The following is an 18,149-nucleotide window of genomic DNA, read 5'->3' as shown; positions in this document are numbered from 1 at the left end:
AAGAAAAAAAATGTTGTTGCACTGTATTATATATATAGGGTCAACATTATATGAAAACGTTTCTCACATTAACCAAGTTAAATGGCAAATCTAATCACCAAAGTTAGTTTATTGTAATCGTAGAGTAGAATCCTTACAAGTGCAGATAGAGGCCATTTGGCCCATCAACTTTGCAGCACCCTCTGAAGAGTACTCTACCCAGGTCCACTCCCTCCCCAACACACACACACCACCACACACCCCAGCCCACACTATCCCCGTAAACTAACCTTAACATCCCTGGACACTAAGGGGCAATTTAGCATGACCAATCCACTTTACCTACACATCGTTTGACTGTGGGAGGAAACCGGAGCACCCGAAAGAAACCCACGCAGACACAGGGAGAAGGTGAAAACTCCACACAGTCACCAGATCTGGAATTGAACCCAGGATCCTGGTGGTATGAGGCAGCAATGCTAACTGTATGCCATCCCTACATTGTACATGCTTGTAATTGCGAGACATGAATTTAAATTCACAATCCTTAACAAGACACATATCACTTATTTGCTGCCCTTTAACAACATTTGGTTTACATTGACACCATTTTGTTGCACTCTAGAACTCGGTTACATATCCCTGCTGTGTACCAAATGGTAGTAATACACTTAATATTCGATATTGACTACGCACTTTACAAAGATTGTTTTGGGCACTTCAGTATCAACATAAAGTTTTACTGTCACTATTACAGTCAGACGTTTCTTTTTGCCAATTTATGATGCCTAAATGTAACATTCTGTCAATATTATACCACACACAATCTTAATTGTGAACTGGGTTCTCCATTGCTTCATGGAGGTAGATTGAGACTGCAATGTTCAGCAGATATTTGAAATGAAGTGCTCCAGACCTAAAATTAATATTCTATGTGAGGTAACTTGCAAAACAAAAATCAACATATCTTATATTTATAATTATGCAGAGGGGAAATGACACTGCAAGAAGGCGCAAATGTATCTTATTGATTAATTTTTCCATTACTTTCTGATGACAGCCAGTCATCCAACACACAGCAAAGCCCGGCTTTTTGGCCCTCTCCTAACCCTCTTAGCATGACCAATCCACTTTACCTACACATTGTTTGACTGTGGGAGGAAACCGGAGCACCCGAAAGAAACCCACGCAGACACAGGGAGAAGGAGCAGGACTGACCACGGTGCAAGCCGACTTTCAGATATGCCTTCGGAGAGAAATTTCTGTGTATGGCAAGAAATAACTGATATGACTGCATCCTGGGTTGAAGGGGTCCAGCAGTGACATTGGGGGGCCACGGCACAGTGGTTGGAAACCACTGAGGTGAATGGTACACACTGTTCCTATTTCATATGATCTTATAGTATATAATATGCTAGTTATTATAGTACTCCTAGGGCAGCACGGTGGTTAGCACTGCTGCCTCACGGTGCCTAGGACCCGGGTTCAATCCCAGCCCCGGGTCACTGTCCGCATGGCGTTTGCACATTCTCCATGTGTCTGCGTGGGTCTCACCCCCACAACCCGAAAGATGTGCAGGGTAGGTGGATTGGTCGCACTAAATTGCCCCTTAATTGGGAAAAAAATAATTGGGTACTCTAAATTTAAAATATATATATATATATATATATATATATAGTATTCCTGAAGGGGCGGGAGGCTCGGATGAGAAATGAACATTATGCATGAAGTAGAGACTCAACATCAGCCTGACCTGTTTCAGAATGATGTGAGTTCAAGTCCCACTCCAGGATGAAGTGTATCATTTAGACTAATGGCAGTGCAGTATGAAGTGGTGCTACAATGCCAGAGGTGACGTTTTTCAGATGAGACATTAATCCAGTAGTATGTAAAAGATCACACATTACTATTCGAGGATGAATTTGGGGAGCTTGCCTGGGGTCCTAGCCATTATTTATCTCTTAAGTAACACCGCTAAAAATTATTTGCTTTTTAAAATCATATTCCCAATTTATGGGACCATGCTGTGCAGACTGGTCACTGCAATTCGCTACATTAATTGGCTCACTATTACAAAAGGCTGTGACGGGCTTTGGGACATGGAGAATGTGAAATGCACCATGTAAAGGTGGGAGGGGGAAGGAGGGTGTGAGTGGGTGGAAGTGCAGGGGAGGGAGGAGGGGGCGCCACCAACAATAATCTCTTTACAACAGGGTAGTTGCAACGGCCAAATTCATCCGAGGGATTGAGGGATGATTTATCAATTAAATATAAATCAACCAAAATGAAAACCTATACTGCTTTCATATGCCAAGCTTTATAAAGAATTATTGGAAGATAGGTATCTGATTATCTCCTTAACCTGCCCTCTGCTAAATAGGGTGTGGAATAAGGATTGTTTTAAATAGACAGGGGAAAATATATTTCAATCAATCAATCTGCTGAAATGAAGAACAACATTGATAAATATAATGTTACACTACACTATCATCTTCAGCCCTCTATCTGCATTTGACTTTGACTGCTTAAAGAATGGAACAAACCACCCTAGATATATTACAAAGGGCAAAGAGAAAATTGCAAGCACAGATGAAAAGCCAAATCCTATTAGGGCAGCCATCAACATCCAGATCAACTCCTAACAAATCAGTTACAAGTGCCTCAATAAAGCCTGTCAGGCAAAGCAGGGACATGGTGTGCTGTGGGCACGCTGATCTTGGAAAAGATCTCGACACATTAATCACTACCCTGTCTAACAAATGCTGAAAGAGAATCCAAAACACGCACATTAACCCTAAAAATGCAGAAGAGGCTAAAACTGCATGTAGGCATCACACTAAACACTCCCATTAGAGCATTAATGGTCAATACAAAATAACTCTTAATTCGGCTAATGTCTGAGAGCATGTTCCAAACTGGTTTAGATACATGTCACACATGGCAAACATGGTAAAGAAACACAGCCTCAGATTACATGATCTGTTTGGTGTGAGAAAGCAGCTGAAACTCTTTGATAGGTTACACAAAACTACATAAATAAAAACTCTGCATACATTCTCAATCTTACAGCTCCACCCCTCAGTGCCTTACTCTATGTCAGATGTAAACCAGCCATCGCACATTAATCGGCAAAAGAGACACACTATCATTTGACAAATTCACTGTGTCGACTGTAATATCAATGCAAAACCATACACTAACAACATGAAATGCTGCTGCTGCAATCATCTCGACGACTGTTTATGTTACTTCAATTCCACGCATGGGAAGGAGTCAACAGGTCCACCTGTTGTGACCAGGTTCTCTTGTCATCCACACGTTTCTGTCACCATGATGTTATTATGTGCTACAATTAAGGGGGAAAAGGTTGTGCCCACTATACATAGGTCAACAATGGTCTCTTTCCCTCATAAATCTCTGCTGTCCAATTACACTTGCTGTAACACAGCTCCACAAACATTGTCAGCTCCAAAGTATGTCACTTTAAGCTTTACTCCTTGTATCAAGTGGTCAAAATAAAATCACAGGTGCCAGAGTTTTAGACTGTACTACAGATTGGAAGCAAAAGTTTCAAAATAAAATACATTATCGATTATTTGCTAATATTACAAAGTGAAGCAACAGTTAACGGTGGAGGCCATTTGAGCACCTTCCACTCAACCTTCACAACAGTTATAATCTTTTATCAGTTTAAATTACCAATGTCAAACTGCTCTATTCGTTGTTCATGGAAACACCAGGAATGCTGTGCAGTGCTGTAACTCAATCCTACAATTCAGATGACATCAGGAACCCATACCTCCATTATAGTTACAAACGGAAGCTGAAGCAACATATGATTGAATTCCGCTTGGTGTAAACAAGCTGTTTCCAAAACAACTCCATTTAAACAGCACCTGCTTTGTGTCCACCTAGTGGGATATACCAGATTCCCAGATTCAATTCCTGGTCTGTGGTGAGTTGGTTGATCTTAGCAGAGTGGTCGGAGCAATGCTGATGTCGGCCTCAACATTCCTCAACTAGAAAAAAGGAAAATCCTCCAGGATTCCTTCCTCTATCCAGGGAGCCATGTTGTAAAGTGTTTGTGTATAGGCAGTGGCCAAGGACAGGATAGAATGCGCCTGCATAGGCACAATAAAGATCTGACACTCCGTGTCAAGACTCACATGGGTGAGCATAGAAGAGAGCAGCTGGCTCCATATTCCAGCATGAAACAACATGGGAAGAGGGAATAAATGGGGCTGAAGCTGGAGAACACCAACTCATTCCTTCTGAATGATTTTGCAGAGGCTAATGCATAAAGAAGAAAGTTTGACTCTTCTTCCTCATCACTGATATCTATCGTGGAAGCAAAGGCAAAGAACATGGTCCCTGATATTTCCAGGAAATCATAAGGGGGCCAGGAGAGACTTAAAAGTGATGAGGGACCTGACAAAGCTGGGCACGGGGAGTTGCTGCCAAACTTACCAGCAGGACCACATTATCATTTGTTTTTGGTTCCATTTCTCACCCGGCAGATGACCAAATTGACAGTCTGCTTGGCAACTGGGAGGATGCAAGCAGGGTCCCTCTACACCTGTTTTTTGCAGGTGGCAGTAGTTTGGATATCACAACTTGCGAGGTTGGGGGAGGGGTAACATCAATGATGTCCAGAATTACCAGCTCACCTACTTCTGGTCTACCTCAGGACCTCATGATGCTTTCTCTGTAGGTATCAAAAGGTTTTTTTGAGCCACGCTCCTCTGTATGTATTATCATGAAACTGGCCTTGTAGAAACCAGCATCTGCAAACAATCTGTAAACTTGAATTCTTTTGTGTATTTTTCCCAATTTAGATTAAAATATGAGGAATTTGGCATTGGTAATACAAACTGATAATAGACTTCAGTGGGGATTTTATTAACTGCTTTTTTAAAAAAGCTAGCAGCATTATGAATAACATTTAGACAGTTGCATGCTGCAACTAAAGTTACAGAAATGTAGCTGGACTCTCAATTCCATACAACACAAACTATATAATAATCTTTATTGTCACAAGTAGGCTTATATTAACACTGCAATGAAGTTACTGTGAAAATCTCCTAGTCGCCACATTCCGGCGCCTGTTCGGGTACACAGAGGGAGAGTTCTGAATGTTCAAATCACCCAACAAGCATGTCTTTCGGGACTTGTGGGAGGAAACCGGAGCACCCGGAGGGAACCCACGCAGACTCCACACAGACAGAGACCCAAGTCAGGAATTGAACCAGGTCCCTGGCGCTGTGAAGCAACAGGGCTAACCACTGTACTACCAAAAGATGCGATAGGTGGTTGGAGTGGCTATGTACAGATAGGAGTAAAAGTAGGCAATGTGAAGGGATATTACAAAGGTTCTAACTAAATGCTGGAGTGTTCCTAGGTGCATGTTCAAACCACAGAACCATGAGAATTATCCAGATCTGCAGCCGTGTCATCATATCAGGGAAGGGAAGTGCAGTAAGAAGTAAGTTTGGACATCAAGTTCTTGTCTAATCCTGAATATATAACATGGCTGGAGTGGGAGGGAGATTGCCTGCTAACACCCAGGGTTTTCTTCTCACTGTTGGTGGAACTGCCCAGCCCTGCCATAGAAACAGATCAATAACATGAGCAGGAAGACATTCTCCCTGTGTCTGCATTGGTCTCATCCCCACAACCCAAAAAGATATCCAGGGTAGGTGAATTGGCCACGCTAAATTGCCCCTTAAATTGGGAAAAACAAAATTGGGTACTCTAAATTTTAAAAAAAACATGAGCAGGAAGGAGAAATCGTGAAAACATTTTAAGGGTAGTTTTAAGAGCGAGTTGGCATTAGGATTTTTTGAACATCATAAATGCACCAGAGAGGATAACTGATGCTTCAGATCTTTGGCTGTTATTTGGATACAGGATAGTGGCTCTCAGGGGTTGGGAACTGCATCTGGAAAGAACAACATTGGGTGTGGGAAGGACTGAGTGAGAGCTGGGCCAGAAAAGTGAGACTGGGTCAGTACAACAAACTCAAAAAGTGACTCCTCAGCAGCAAAGCCCAGCAGAGGCAATGGGAGATGCCAGCTCCTTAAGCTTTTAAGGCTTTGCTATGCCTATACACATTTCTTATAGCAACCAAAAATAATCTGATAATATTTACACTCTCAATATTCAGTTCAATTCAAAATCGTTCATAATAGTTTTAAATGAAGTCCTTCTCAGAACCTAAATTTTAAACCCCAATCATATTTTAAACTTGGGCAATGGTTTTACTAATTTGCATTTCCCTGAAATTCAAACTCTTAAATGCACTCTCTGGGTGTACATTTACTTTGTACAGTTTTACACAGCAGTTTTGGTAATGAAACATTTTCAGTCGCTTGACAGAAACAGCCTGAAGCACATACATGTCCAAACCTTTCAAGTGCTTACGTGACAGATTAAAACAACCGGCATGAAAGACACTATTTAATAATATAAATATACATTGCATTTGATGATTAATATGTTGTAATTTTCTAAACTTACCTTTCTATGGTAGATAAGCGAACAGAATTTAGGCCCCAGGCTAGGCCATAATATTAAAAAAGATGCATCCCAGATGTGTGTTCAGCAGACTAAGGTATAGCTTTGCAAGAACTTTGATGCAGGCGGCTGTACACCTGAGTGACAGAGGCAACTCTGCTGGTGGGTACCTCAAAGAATATCTCCCACAATAGATCACTCCAATCTTCAAGTTAAGGCCCAGAAGACAGCACTAGGAGCCACAGCAGCAGACATGTTTAATTCAAAAAAATGGGGGGGGGGGGGGGGGGGGTAATGCCCGAACATCCACCTGAGAAACGTGTAGGGGGGGAAACCTCAATTAAAATGAACAGCTTCGGAGAATGTTAGACCTGCAACATGAGACTTCTCTTCAGCCGACTGACTAACAGCTCCCTCTTCCTGTGTCAGGTAATCATAAAGCCAAACGTGTCTGATTGGCTGCCAATTCCCTGGGCTATATTTGCATTACAATTAACCTCAAGCTCTCTGAAGCTTGAAAAACACATTCAAAGTATCCAGCAGTGAGGGACTGTACTCCTGAACTAAAGCACCATGAATACTCTGTTTACTCAACGACTTATCTATCAAAACGCTTCTTGAAGTCCATTAGGACTCGTTAAGATTTTAAAGGCCGCAATGAAGATTCTTATCAGACAAATGCTGACAAAGTTAATAATCTCACATATGGAAAAGGATAAAGACAACTAGGCTGATTTTTGTCAGTCCTGCTCCTGATAACTGGGTGGAATGCAAAGGCATTTTGTTCCTGAATAACACTGAATTCAAACTTCCACTACAGCGTTTGCAGTGTCAACAACGTGAACCGGGAGCAGCAGTGTAAATTTAATGCAAATCAATTGGCAGAGATTCTTGGAACAGACTTCATCCAATAGCATCAGGAGCAATTTAAAGAGAACTACACCCCCCCCCCCCCCCTTCCCAATAAGTACCTGGCATTACTAGAGCATGGTCTAAAAATTACAATGGCCCATTCAACCCTTCTTGTCTGTTCTGCCATTCAATTATATGGCTGATCTGCATTTTAACTCCATCAAGCTGTCTTGGTTCCATGATATTTAATGCTCAACAAAACACTTATCTATCGCATGATGTGGAGATGCCGGCGTTGGACTGGGGTGAGCACAGTCAGAAGTCTTACAACACCAGGTTTAAGTCCAACAGATTTGTTTCGAATCACTAGCTTTCGTACCACAGCTCCTTCCTCAGGTGAATGAAGAGGTGGGTTCCATATATAAGGTGCAGCAAAGGCCAGCAGGAGGTTTAAGGAAGGTTCTAAAAATTCATTGGTGCTGAGATGTCATGTTGGGAGGTTTTAACAAGGCAAATAAAGAAATTCAATTTTCTCCAGTTAAGGAATCAGTGACAGTGGCTCATCAATTCAAAGGTGATTACCAAAAGAGTAAAGGGAGAGATGTAGAGGAAGTTTTTTAAGTAGAGAGCATGGCATGTTGACGAGTTGAATTGTTATTCCATGGCAATTAATTGAGGCGGAGGTTATGCCTCTTTTGCAAGGAGAAGGGAATAGAGGTTTCAAGTTGTTGGTATGGGGAGAAAGCAGGACAATAGGTCAGCTTTGGAATACTCTAGCTAAGATATGAAGAGTCAAATGACATTCTTTTATCATGTAAGCTTTCACAGTTCATGTTGCGATAAGGATTCTCAAGCTGTGGGAACCTTCCATATCTTTCTCAAGTGGCCATTCTTCATGAGTCGGCTTAGTCAATGAGTTTCGATATGTTACCAGACCACTGAGTCCATCACATATATGCCTTGTGCAACTGTCAAATTTGCTTCTGGAAGTTCAGGAAGAGGAGCTCTGGCTGAATTCTGCTCCCTTTTCAGCTCAGAGGCATTTTGTGGCAGCCTACCCACAGCTGAAATAAGGAAAGTAGCGCAGAGCACGGAGCTTTATGGGTGCTCACTCCTACCGCACACGGTGGAGATATCAACATATGGCGATTTTAAATCTTCAATGGAGGAAGCAAAAGTTTCTGTTAATATACACAGACAAAAGACGTTCCTCTGCAAAAAATATAAAGGTAGCTGAATGACTGGAAACAGAGAAGAGTGGTGAATGGTCGTTTTTTTGGGTTGACATGATATTTAATTTTTTGGGTTCCATGATATTTAATGCTCAACAAAGCACTTATCTATCGCATGATGTGGAGATGCCGGCGTTGGACTGGGGTGAGCACAGTAAGAAGTCTTACAACACTCTTGGACTTAAACCTGGTGTTGTGAGGTACACAGTGGGATTTTCCCAGGGATCAGTACTCAGACCATTGCTTTTCTTGATTTATATTAATGACCTAGACCTGGGAGTTCCTGGCACAATTTCAAAATCTGCAGATGACATAAAACTTGGAAGTAGGATGAATTGTGTGGAGGAAAGTGATAGACTTCAAGAAGATTTGGACAGGGCGGTAGAACGGGCAAACACCCAGCAATTTAAATTTAATGCAGAGAAGTGTGAAGGGATATATTTTGGAGGAAGAATGAGGGAACACAATATAAAATTAAGGGTGCAATTCTAAAGAGGGTGCAGGAACAGATCGAGAGCTTGAGATAAATGGGTGCAAATTGTTGAAGGTGGGGAAAGTGATCAATCATAGAATCCCTACATGCAGAATGAGGCCATTCGGCCCACCCAACCTTTCTCAAAGAGCACCCTATCTAGGTCCACTCACCTTTCCATTCTGCCCTATCTCCGTAACCCCATAACCTAACCTGCATATCCCTGGACACTAAAGGGCAATTTAGTATGGCCAATCTACCTAACCCGCACATCTTTGAATTGTGAGAAGAAACCGGAGCACCCAAAGGAAACCCACCCAGGCACAGGGGCAACATACAAACTCTACACAATGACCCAAAGCTGGAATTGAACCCAGGTCCCTGGCGCTGAGGCAGCAGTGCTAACCACTCTGCCACCGTGCCACCCGAATAAGGCATACAGGATCTTGGGATTTATGAATAGAGGCAAAGAGTGAAAAAACAAAAAAATTATTAACCTATAAAACAATGGTTCAGTCTCAACTTGTGTAATAGGTCAAATTCTGACCACCACACTTTTAGAACGGACGTAAAGACTTTAGGGAGGGCGCAGAAAATATTTACGATAATGGTTCCAGGGATGAGGGATTTTAGTTAGGTGGACAGACTGGAGAAGCAGAGACTGTTCTTCTTCTCGAAGATAAGGTTAAGAGGATATTTAACAGCGGCGTTCAAAATCACGAGGGGGCTAAGACAGAGTCGATGGAGGGAAAATGTTCCTGATAGCAGGAGGATTGAAATCAGAGGGCATTGACCCAAGAAGGAACGATGTGAGGAAAACCTTTTTTTACGCTGCAAGTGGTTAGGATCTGCAATGCACTGTCACAGGGTGTGGTGGAGGCTGATCGAATTAGATTTTCAAAAGAAAAAACTTGAAAGGATACGGGAAAAGGCCGGGGGATTGAGACTGATTGGGCTGCTCTTTCAGAGAGCCAGTACAGACAGAATAAGCTGAATGCCCTCCTTCTAAGCTGTAACGATTCTGTGGTTGCATGAATTGGTCAATTTAATATATTGCAAAGGAGAACGTTGCTGATGTAAAATTTGGCACAAGATTTAAAATGCCATCACATAAGATAGAAAGGTGAGAGAAGAGCAAAGTCCAATCCAGAAAAATAAAATGCATGGAATTTGTTTGATGGAGCACAGGAATTAAAATGCCATTACAAGGAAAAACTGAAAAAGTCAGGTGAAGAAAACTTCAAAGCAAAAACACAAACTCCAGATGACTTAAGAATCAATTGGGCGGCAAGGTGGTGCAGTGGTTAGCACTGCTGCCTCACGACGCTGAGGTCCTAGGTTCGATCCCGGCCCTGGGTCACTGTCCGTGTGAAGGTTGCACATTCTCTCCGTGTCTACCTGGGTCATATCCCCACAGCCCAAAGATGTTCAGGTTAGGTGGATTGGCCACGCTAAATTGGAAAAAAAAAAATTGCATACTCTACATTTAAAAAAAGGCCCAATTTTGGGAATGTTTATTCATGGTCAGCCAAAGGAGAATGTTTTCTACTTTACAGATATTTCTACAGATGCCTTGTAAACTGACAATTCAACTTCACACAACAATCTCATCCATGCTAATGAGTGACTACTTGACCCACACGGTGAAAGGATGAAACTGAAGAGAGACATTCCATTGTAAAGGAACAACTGGCCATATAAGAGCAAAGCATGCATAGTTTTTTCATACAATATATCTGACGATTGGACAGCTCATTCTTTCCAGCTATTGCCACTTTTCTTTCTAAACTATTCTATGATCTCTTTATATTACTACTCTATGTAGTATTTGTTCTTACCAGTAACAAATTATTTATGTACAGGTGTATTCAATGGATTAATTACATATTTTCTCAATCCCACACATTGCTTATACTTTGATTTCCAGTGACTCTTTGTTGCTTTAAGTAAACCATACTATATTTCCATGCCTGACATGCATGGGGACCAGGTTACAAAACATAAAATGCTTTTCAAGAACTATTGCTCAAAGACTTTGGTATTTTCCTTTAAAACTGTGCCAAACCTGGAAAACCTCAGTGTTTACAATCTTACACATGGTGGCACAGTGGCTAGCATTGTTGCCTCACAGCGTCAGGGACCGGGTTCACTTCTGACCTTGGGTGACTGTCTGTGTGGAGTTTGTACATTCTCCTTGTGTTTGCGTGGGTTTCCCCCGCAGTCCAAAAATGTGTAGGTTAGGTGGATTGGTCATGCTACATTGTCCCTTAGTGTCCAACAATGTTACTGGAATAGGGCGGGGGCGTAGGCCTGGGTGGGGCGTTCGTTCGGATGGTCGGTGCAGACTTGATGGGCCAAATGGCCTCCTTCTGCACTGTAGGAATTCTGTGATTCTATGAAGTCATAATCAGGAATTGGATCCTCAATCATGCTTTATACATATTCCTCTTATTTACATCCAATATTCCCAGCTTCAGCTGCCTACATAACAACAGTGATTAAACTTCAGACATTTTCAATGAAGCATTTTTGTGATAATTGTGAAAGTGTGATAAGAAACTATACAAATATATGTCTTTCATTCCTTCAGAACTTATGTTCTTGCCACCATCACTGCAAGGACAGTTGTGGCTTAGGACATGGACAAGCTGGGCCGAAGGGCCTGTTTCCATGCTGTAAACATCTATGACATATTAGACTTCTCAGGCCAATCTAGCACTGGCAATAGAGTGCAGTTTTGTCAAAGCTACCCACATGCAGAATACATTTTTTAAAAATATGCATTTCAGGAGGGCAGCTAGGTCACACACCTCATGCCATGCTAGTATTAATGCTGCTGTGCTGCACAATAATGGTCAACTGGATTCAACTCATCCAACTCTCCTTTCCTGATACTTCCCACAGTTGAATGGCTGAGACTGGAAAATAAGAAAAACGGAGAGGAAAATTAAAACAGCCATTGAATTTTGTGCAGCAACATTAGTTCGCTACCTCAACAACTTGCTTTAATTCATCCTCGTTATTCAGCTGGCAAAGAACCCGAAAAAACTTATAAATGTGGTTTTCCAGCTACTCGTACAAACAAAATTCATGAAAAGTACAGAATATTTAAACTGTTCTGAGCTATTTTTGCTCACTGTGCTTCATAATCACAGGCAGAAAAATTGGAAAACTCCTAGGTATACATCTGGGCTAGAGAGGGAGAGTCACAGATGTACAGCTGAGCTCAAGTGGATTTGTTCCTGGATGAACATGCCACCTGTGAAGCCATGTACACAAAATACAGAAATAAAATGATTTTACTTCACAGCATCTGCATTTGACACCTACATATTATCCACGTTAATACAAATCTGCAACAATCATGCATGTATTGCACAAGAAAAGCTATCTCGCCTGTTCCTGTGCTGTATTGTTCTTTGTTCTATTTCTATTTCAGTACAAGGCAAAGCCGTATTGAAGAGATATTGTGCTAAGTCAATATATGTTATTTTCTCACTCTGTCCTTGTATTTAGCCCATAAACGCAACAGCTAATTTGCACTCAGCAAATTCCCACAGACCAGCAATTTGGTGATGACCAACCTGTTTTCTGTGCTGTTGACTGAAGGGTATTGGCGAAGAAATCGGAATAATCTCTCTGCTCTTCTTCGTTATAGCACCGTGGGATCTTGAACATTCACCCAAGTACTTTACCCTGAAAAAGGCAATGGGTGGGAATCTCCGGCCTCCCAGCCACGTGTTTCTTGGCGGCGGGAGGTGACGTGCTGTTCACTAGCGGCGGGATTTATTATTCCCATTGCTGTCAATAGGAATTTCCATTGAAACCACCCCGTGCTCCCTGGAAACCCGCAAGCGGGGATGCGCTACCAGCGGGGCGAGAGAATCCCACTGCCAGTGAACGGCCGGAGAACTCTGGCTAAAGTACCTGAAAAATTTGAACAGGATAAGCGAATGGCATTTTCTACTAACAGGACGCTGCTGAGTGTCCAAAAGGCGGTTCCGACTACCACACATTTGAGCAACATCATATGGAAATTTCAATGCCAATGTGATGGCAGGTGCATATAGGTCGTATGTTCCAGCAAATGGCTGATTGAATCAAACAGAACGTTCTGTAGGTTGTTTGTAATAGGCAGAGCACAGACCATACACAACTAGTCCATGCTCGCAAAATCCAAACTAAAACATCCACTATTAAACGTGATTCTGTGATTGGACAGCACTTGCTGAACAATCCTGAGTATGTTAGTAGCTGCAATAACAACCAATTTAAGATAATCAATCACTTTTGTATCTTGGCTCACTTACACTTGCTCGAAGCAACATACATATGCAGGAACCCGATCTCTGCAAACAAAAGGAATATTTCAAGACTTCATCTTTTTGAATTACCCTGGAGCTTGGACGCCTATAGTTTCCCATTGCTTTTCCATGACAATGTCTTGGTCAATCAGTCAACTTGCCCTCCAATTAGTACCTTTTCTCCTATTGTATAAATTATTGTGATCATTTGAAATTTGGTATTCTTGTATTTGGCTTGATAAGTGAAAGACATAAAGCTTCAGCAAGAGGTCTCTTTTTTCAGTAATATTAATCTGGGTCCTTTTTAAATTGTTGTTTTCAACAGTGAGGTTGCATGAATTATCTGTCATATTACACTGCCTTAAAATTTCTCACATCACTAACCAATAAGATTACTGATAACTGCAGTTTGGGAATAATAGTTTGGGAATTGCAAGTCACTGATGGGAAATTCATGGATGTTAAGATCTTAAGAGGTATTTCTCCGATCTCCTAACGTAAAAACCAGATCTCATTTAATCACATTGAATTTCCAGCACATAAACAGTTCATTTGACCCTTTTGATTGATTCTTGTGTTTGTATTGTACACAAACCTCGCTCACAAATCGCAATCCACTCTTTCCCACCCTTCCCCTGTATCCCTGTTTCCTTCAGGTGTGCATTCTGTCTCCTATTACATGCATTAACACGATCTGCTCTAACCTCATGGAAATGGGCTACACATGACTCTCTCTTGGCTGCTCAAAGAACAATCTAGTGATTTTCATTCCATTTGGCAATAAATTTAAATAATCTTAGTTGCAGGAGGGATTTTTTTTCTAAATTTAGAGTGCCCAATTATCTTTTGTCCAATTAAGGGGCAGTTTAGTGTGGCCAATCCCCCTAACCTGCACATCTTTGGGTTGTGGGGGTGAGACCCACGCAGGCACAGGGAGAATGTGCAAACTCCAGACAGACGGTGACCCGGAGCCGGGATTGAACCCGGGTCCTCAGCGCCGTAGGCAGCAGTGCTAACCATTGCACCACCGTGCCACCCTTAGTTGCAGGAGGGATAACCACAATTTTGTCTGAAGTCAAATTCAGATTTTTAATTTGGGCGCAGAACAAAATCAGAACGCTAAATCAACAACCACTGATGAGAAACTTTCTATCTCTGGAGAGAATGTAATACGGGAATTGCACAGTCAAACTCTATTCTCAAAAGGGAATTGAGTGATGTGACTGTTAACATTCAGATGGAAGAATGTTTTCTGGAACAGATATTTTGGAGGCTGGTTACCCCACAGTTTGCTTGAAATATAATAATAATCTTTTTTAGTGTCACAAGTAGGCTTACATTAACACTGCAATGAAGTTACTGTGAAAATCTCCTATTTGCTACACTCTGGCGTCTGTCCGGATACACTGAGGGAAAATTCAGAATGTCCAATTCACCTAAAAAGCACATCTTTCGGGACTTGTGGGGGGAAACCGGAGCACCTGGAGGAAACCCATGCAGACACGAGGAGAACATGCAGACTCCGCACAGACCTTGACCAAGCCGGGAATTAAACCTGGGTCCCTGGTGCTGTGAAGCAACAGTACTAACCATTGTGCTACCGTGCTGCCAAGGTGGAGTGTGCAACCACCTTCAGACAGGGCCAGAAGCAAAAAGTGTGGATAGAAAGAGAACCATCTGTGGAGCTCCCAAGAGGTTCACCTTCTTAGGTAGCAGTACTGTGAATAAAAAGGGACTCATAGAATCATAGAAATTACAGTGCAGGAGGCCATTCGGCCCATTGAGTCTGCACCTGCCCTTGGAAAGGGCACCCTACTTAAGCCCACGTCTCCACCCTATCCCCATAACCCAATAAACCTACCTAACATTTGGACACTAAGGGGCAATTTAGCATGCCCAATCCATCTAAGTTGCACATTTTTGGACTGTGGGAGGAAACCTATGCAGACATGGGGAGAAAGTGCCAACTCCACACAGTTACCTGAGGTCGGAATTGAACCCGGGACCATGAAGCTGTGAGGCAGCAGTGCTAACTACTGTGCTGCCTTTCATGGTGGACATAGGTGACGACTAGGCACACAGGCAAGTGATTCGCCATATGGAAAACAGTACAGTTAGCAAGCTGCTTGAGGTGGTTGTGAGGATTTTACAGTCTTAGTGCGTGAGAGGGGGGTTGGATAACTTCTTCTGTAAATGTGACCCAAAGTCCTGAATGGAATGTTGCTTCCTAGGTGCCTTAGTGCTAATACTAAAAGGTTTTGAAATAAGACACTGAGCGACCAGATGTCATGGTTCATGTGGGGACCAATTACATAGTTAGGTGTAGCTTTGAGGTTCTACAAAAGGATATCTGATCTAGAATGGGGCTCATCTTCTTGAACTCCAAACCCAATCAGCATCCAACAGCTGGGCAAGCCATGATTTGAGTTCCAGTGACATGTGCATCAATGGAACAGGTCTGCTCCATCACACACACTAACTGGAGAAAAGCACAGCTTTCAATTTATAACATTTTTTCCAATTAACAATGGGGGCGATTTTCCGACATGGAGGCCAAGTGTTCGCGCCGTCGTGAACGCGTTGCGTTCAGGGCCCGGGCACGACCTATTCTGGCCCACAGGGGGCCAGCACGGCGCTAGAGCGGTTCACGCTGCTCCAGCGTCCTTACATGGCGCCAAATGGGCGTGCGCCAACCCGCGCATGCGCAGTTGGGGCAGCCCAATCCTGCGCATGCGCGGTGAACGTCTTACGCATGCCGGCCCCTCACCAACATGGAGCCTGTGTTCTTGGGCCGCGCGCGGAAGGAGGTAGGCCAGGGGGGAGAGAGAGAGAGAGAGAGAGAGAGAGAGAGAGAGAGAGAGAGAGAGAGAGGCCCACCGATCGGTGGGCCCCGATCGCGGGCCAGACCCCATCGGAGGCCACCCCGGTGAAGGAGCCCCCCTCCATCCCCCACAGGCCGCCCCCCCGCCCCCCAGTGTTCCCGCAGAGTTCCCGCCGGCAGCGACCAGGGGTGGACGGCGCCTTCGGGAACCTGTCGTGTCGTGGCGGCCACTCGGGCCGGATAATCACCACTCGCCGGCTCTCTGAGCGGCCCGGTGCGAATCACGCGCCGCTGGTTTCCGGGGGGTGGGAGAATCGCGTGCGGAGGTCGGGGCGATGTGGCACGATTCACGCGCCGTCCCTGCAATTCTCCCACCCGGGGTGGGAGGAGAAGAATAGCGCCCATAATATTTTTATCTTATATTATTTTCTGTTCATGTTACTGTCTCGACCTGACAGACATCTCTCTGACTCAGCAACAAATGGTATTTTGACGGTTTCCAGCCACATTTTATCCCCATCAAAAATCCTGACAAGCTTCCAAATTCTGCAACAATGCCCCCGGTTGTTTTGCAACTTTAAAAAACACTTGATAGATAGTTTGTTTGGACTGAGCATTTTTGCCATCAACCATTGCTAGGAAAATCCATGCACAATCAACATAAACGCTTGAAACTTCCAACAGTCAGCCACACCCTGTGAAACTAAACACTAAGATGAAAATGAAATCTACTGGCATCTAAACAAGATGGATAATTTCTGTGCAGACATGGAAAGCAAACAGATAACTGGCAAAGCAATCTAGCTTTGCACCTTAAAGCAGAACCTCAAAGGGCGGGTGAGGCAGTTGTAGAGTTGCCGCTTATAACTGCCTCGGCTCGTAGAGTGGTATTGAATGAGCAATAGTATCATACAAACCTGATGTAGTTTAAACTGCATGTATTTAATTTCAAAGCATATATACACCACCTTGCATTTATATAGTTCCTCGAATGAAAATAAGCATACCGAGATACTTTACAGAGATCATAGGCAGACATAAACACTTTACAGGATGTGATCAAAAGCGTGGATGAAGGACGGCACGGTGGCGCAATGGTTAGCACTGCTGTCTCACGGTGCCGAGGATCCAGGTTCGATCCTAGCTCCGGGTCACTATCTGTGTGGAGTTTGCACATTCACTCCGTGTCTGCTTGGGTCTCACCCCCACAACCCAAAGATGTGCAGGGTAGGTAGATTGGCTAAATTGCCCCTTAATTGGGAAAAAATAATAATTGGGCATTTTTAAAAAAATGTTAAAGTGTGAAGAGTCATATTTTGAGAAAGTTTCTAAACCTAGGGAGGGATGTTGAGAGGCAGAAGAGTTTGGAGATGGCAATCCAAAAAGTAGCATTTAAAGCTGCTCAACAATTATGAGTCAACAAAATGTTTAATAAGTTGAACCATTTTGCGCAATACATTAGTCACTAGCCAGCTACATGTGGCTATTTGTGAGTCCAGATGTGGTTTTTGATCATTGCAAATGTTTTACTTCCTCAGTTATTGAATGGTGGTAGATGTTTGCTAAATATGTATACAGGTGAAGCAAATTTATCTATACTGTGTGAGTGTATGTAAAGTGCATGCAAATAAATTTAGCACATTTGGCTAAAACATAGCCAGGCCTGTGGTTAGTCACCGCTTATTGGAAAATGCAGATTGAAGGATCAGTAGTGTGGATTGCTGTGTATATAGCACCTCAAATGAAAATAAACATACCAAGATACTTTACATTCATTATAGGCAGACATAAACTCTTTACAGGAGGTGATCAAAAGTGTGGATGAAGGCGGCACGGTGGCGCAGTGGTTAGCACTGCTGTATCAAGGCGCCAAGGATCCAGGTTCGATCCCAGCTCCGGGTCATTAAGTCTGTGTACAGTTCAGAAAGCCAAACCTGGTTAAATGTCAAACAAAAATGAAGCTAGTAAATGTAATG

General features: G+C 42.9%; 1 protein-coding gene across 4 annotated transcripts in view; it reads right to left on the bottom strand.

The window, feature by feature from the left end:
• The window catches only part of shroom3 (shroom family member 3), a 646,833-nt gene that overhangs the window by 124,675 nt on the left and 504,009 nt on the right, over positions 1-18,149 (bottom strand). The window contains exon 1 of one of the 4 annotated variants that reach the window (XM_072496333.1): positions 6,496-6,652. The exons of the other annotated variants lie outside the window; for them this stretch is intronic. The gene's annotated coding sequence lies outside the window, so the exon portion shown is untranslated. Of the gene's footprint in view, positions 1-6,495; positions 6,653-18,149 lie in introns of those variants that run through there. 4 annotated transcript variants of the gene reach the window in all.

This window comes from Scyliorhinus torazame, chromosome 3 (assembly GCF_047496885.1).
Source record: "Scyliorhinus torazame isolate Kashiwa2021f chromosome 3, sScyTor2.1, whole genome shotgun sequence".
In the NCBI taxonomy this organism is placed as follows: Eukaryota; Metazoa; Chordata; class Chondrichthyes; order Carcharhiniformes; family Scyliorhinidae; genus Scyliorhinus; species Scyliorhinus torazame.
Note: the sequence above shows the minus strand (reverse complement) of the source record. Positions and strands in the feature narration are given on the sequence as shown.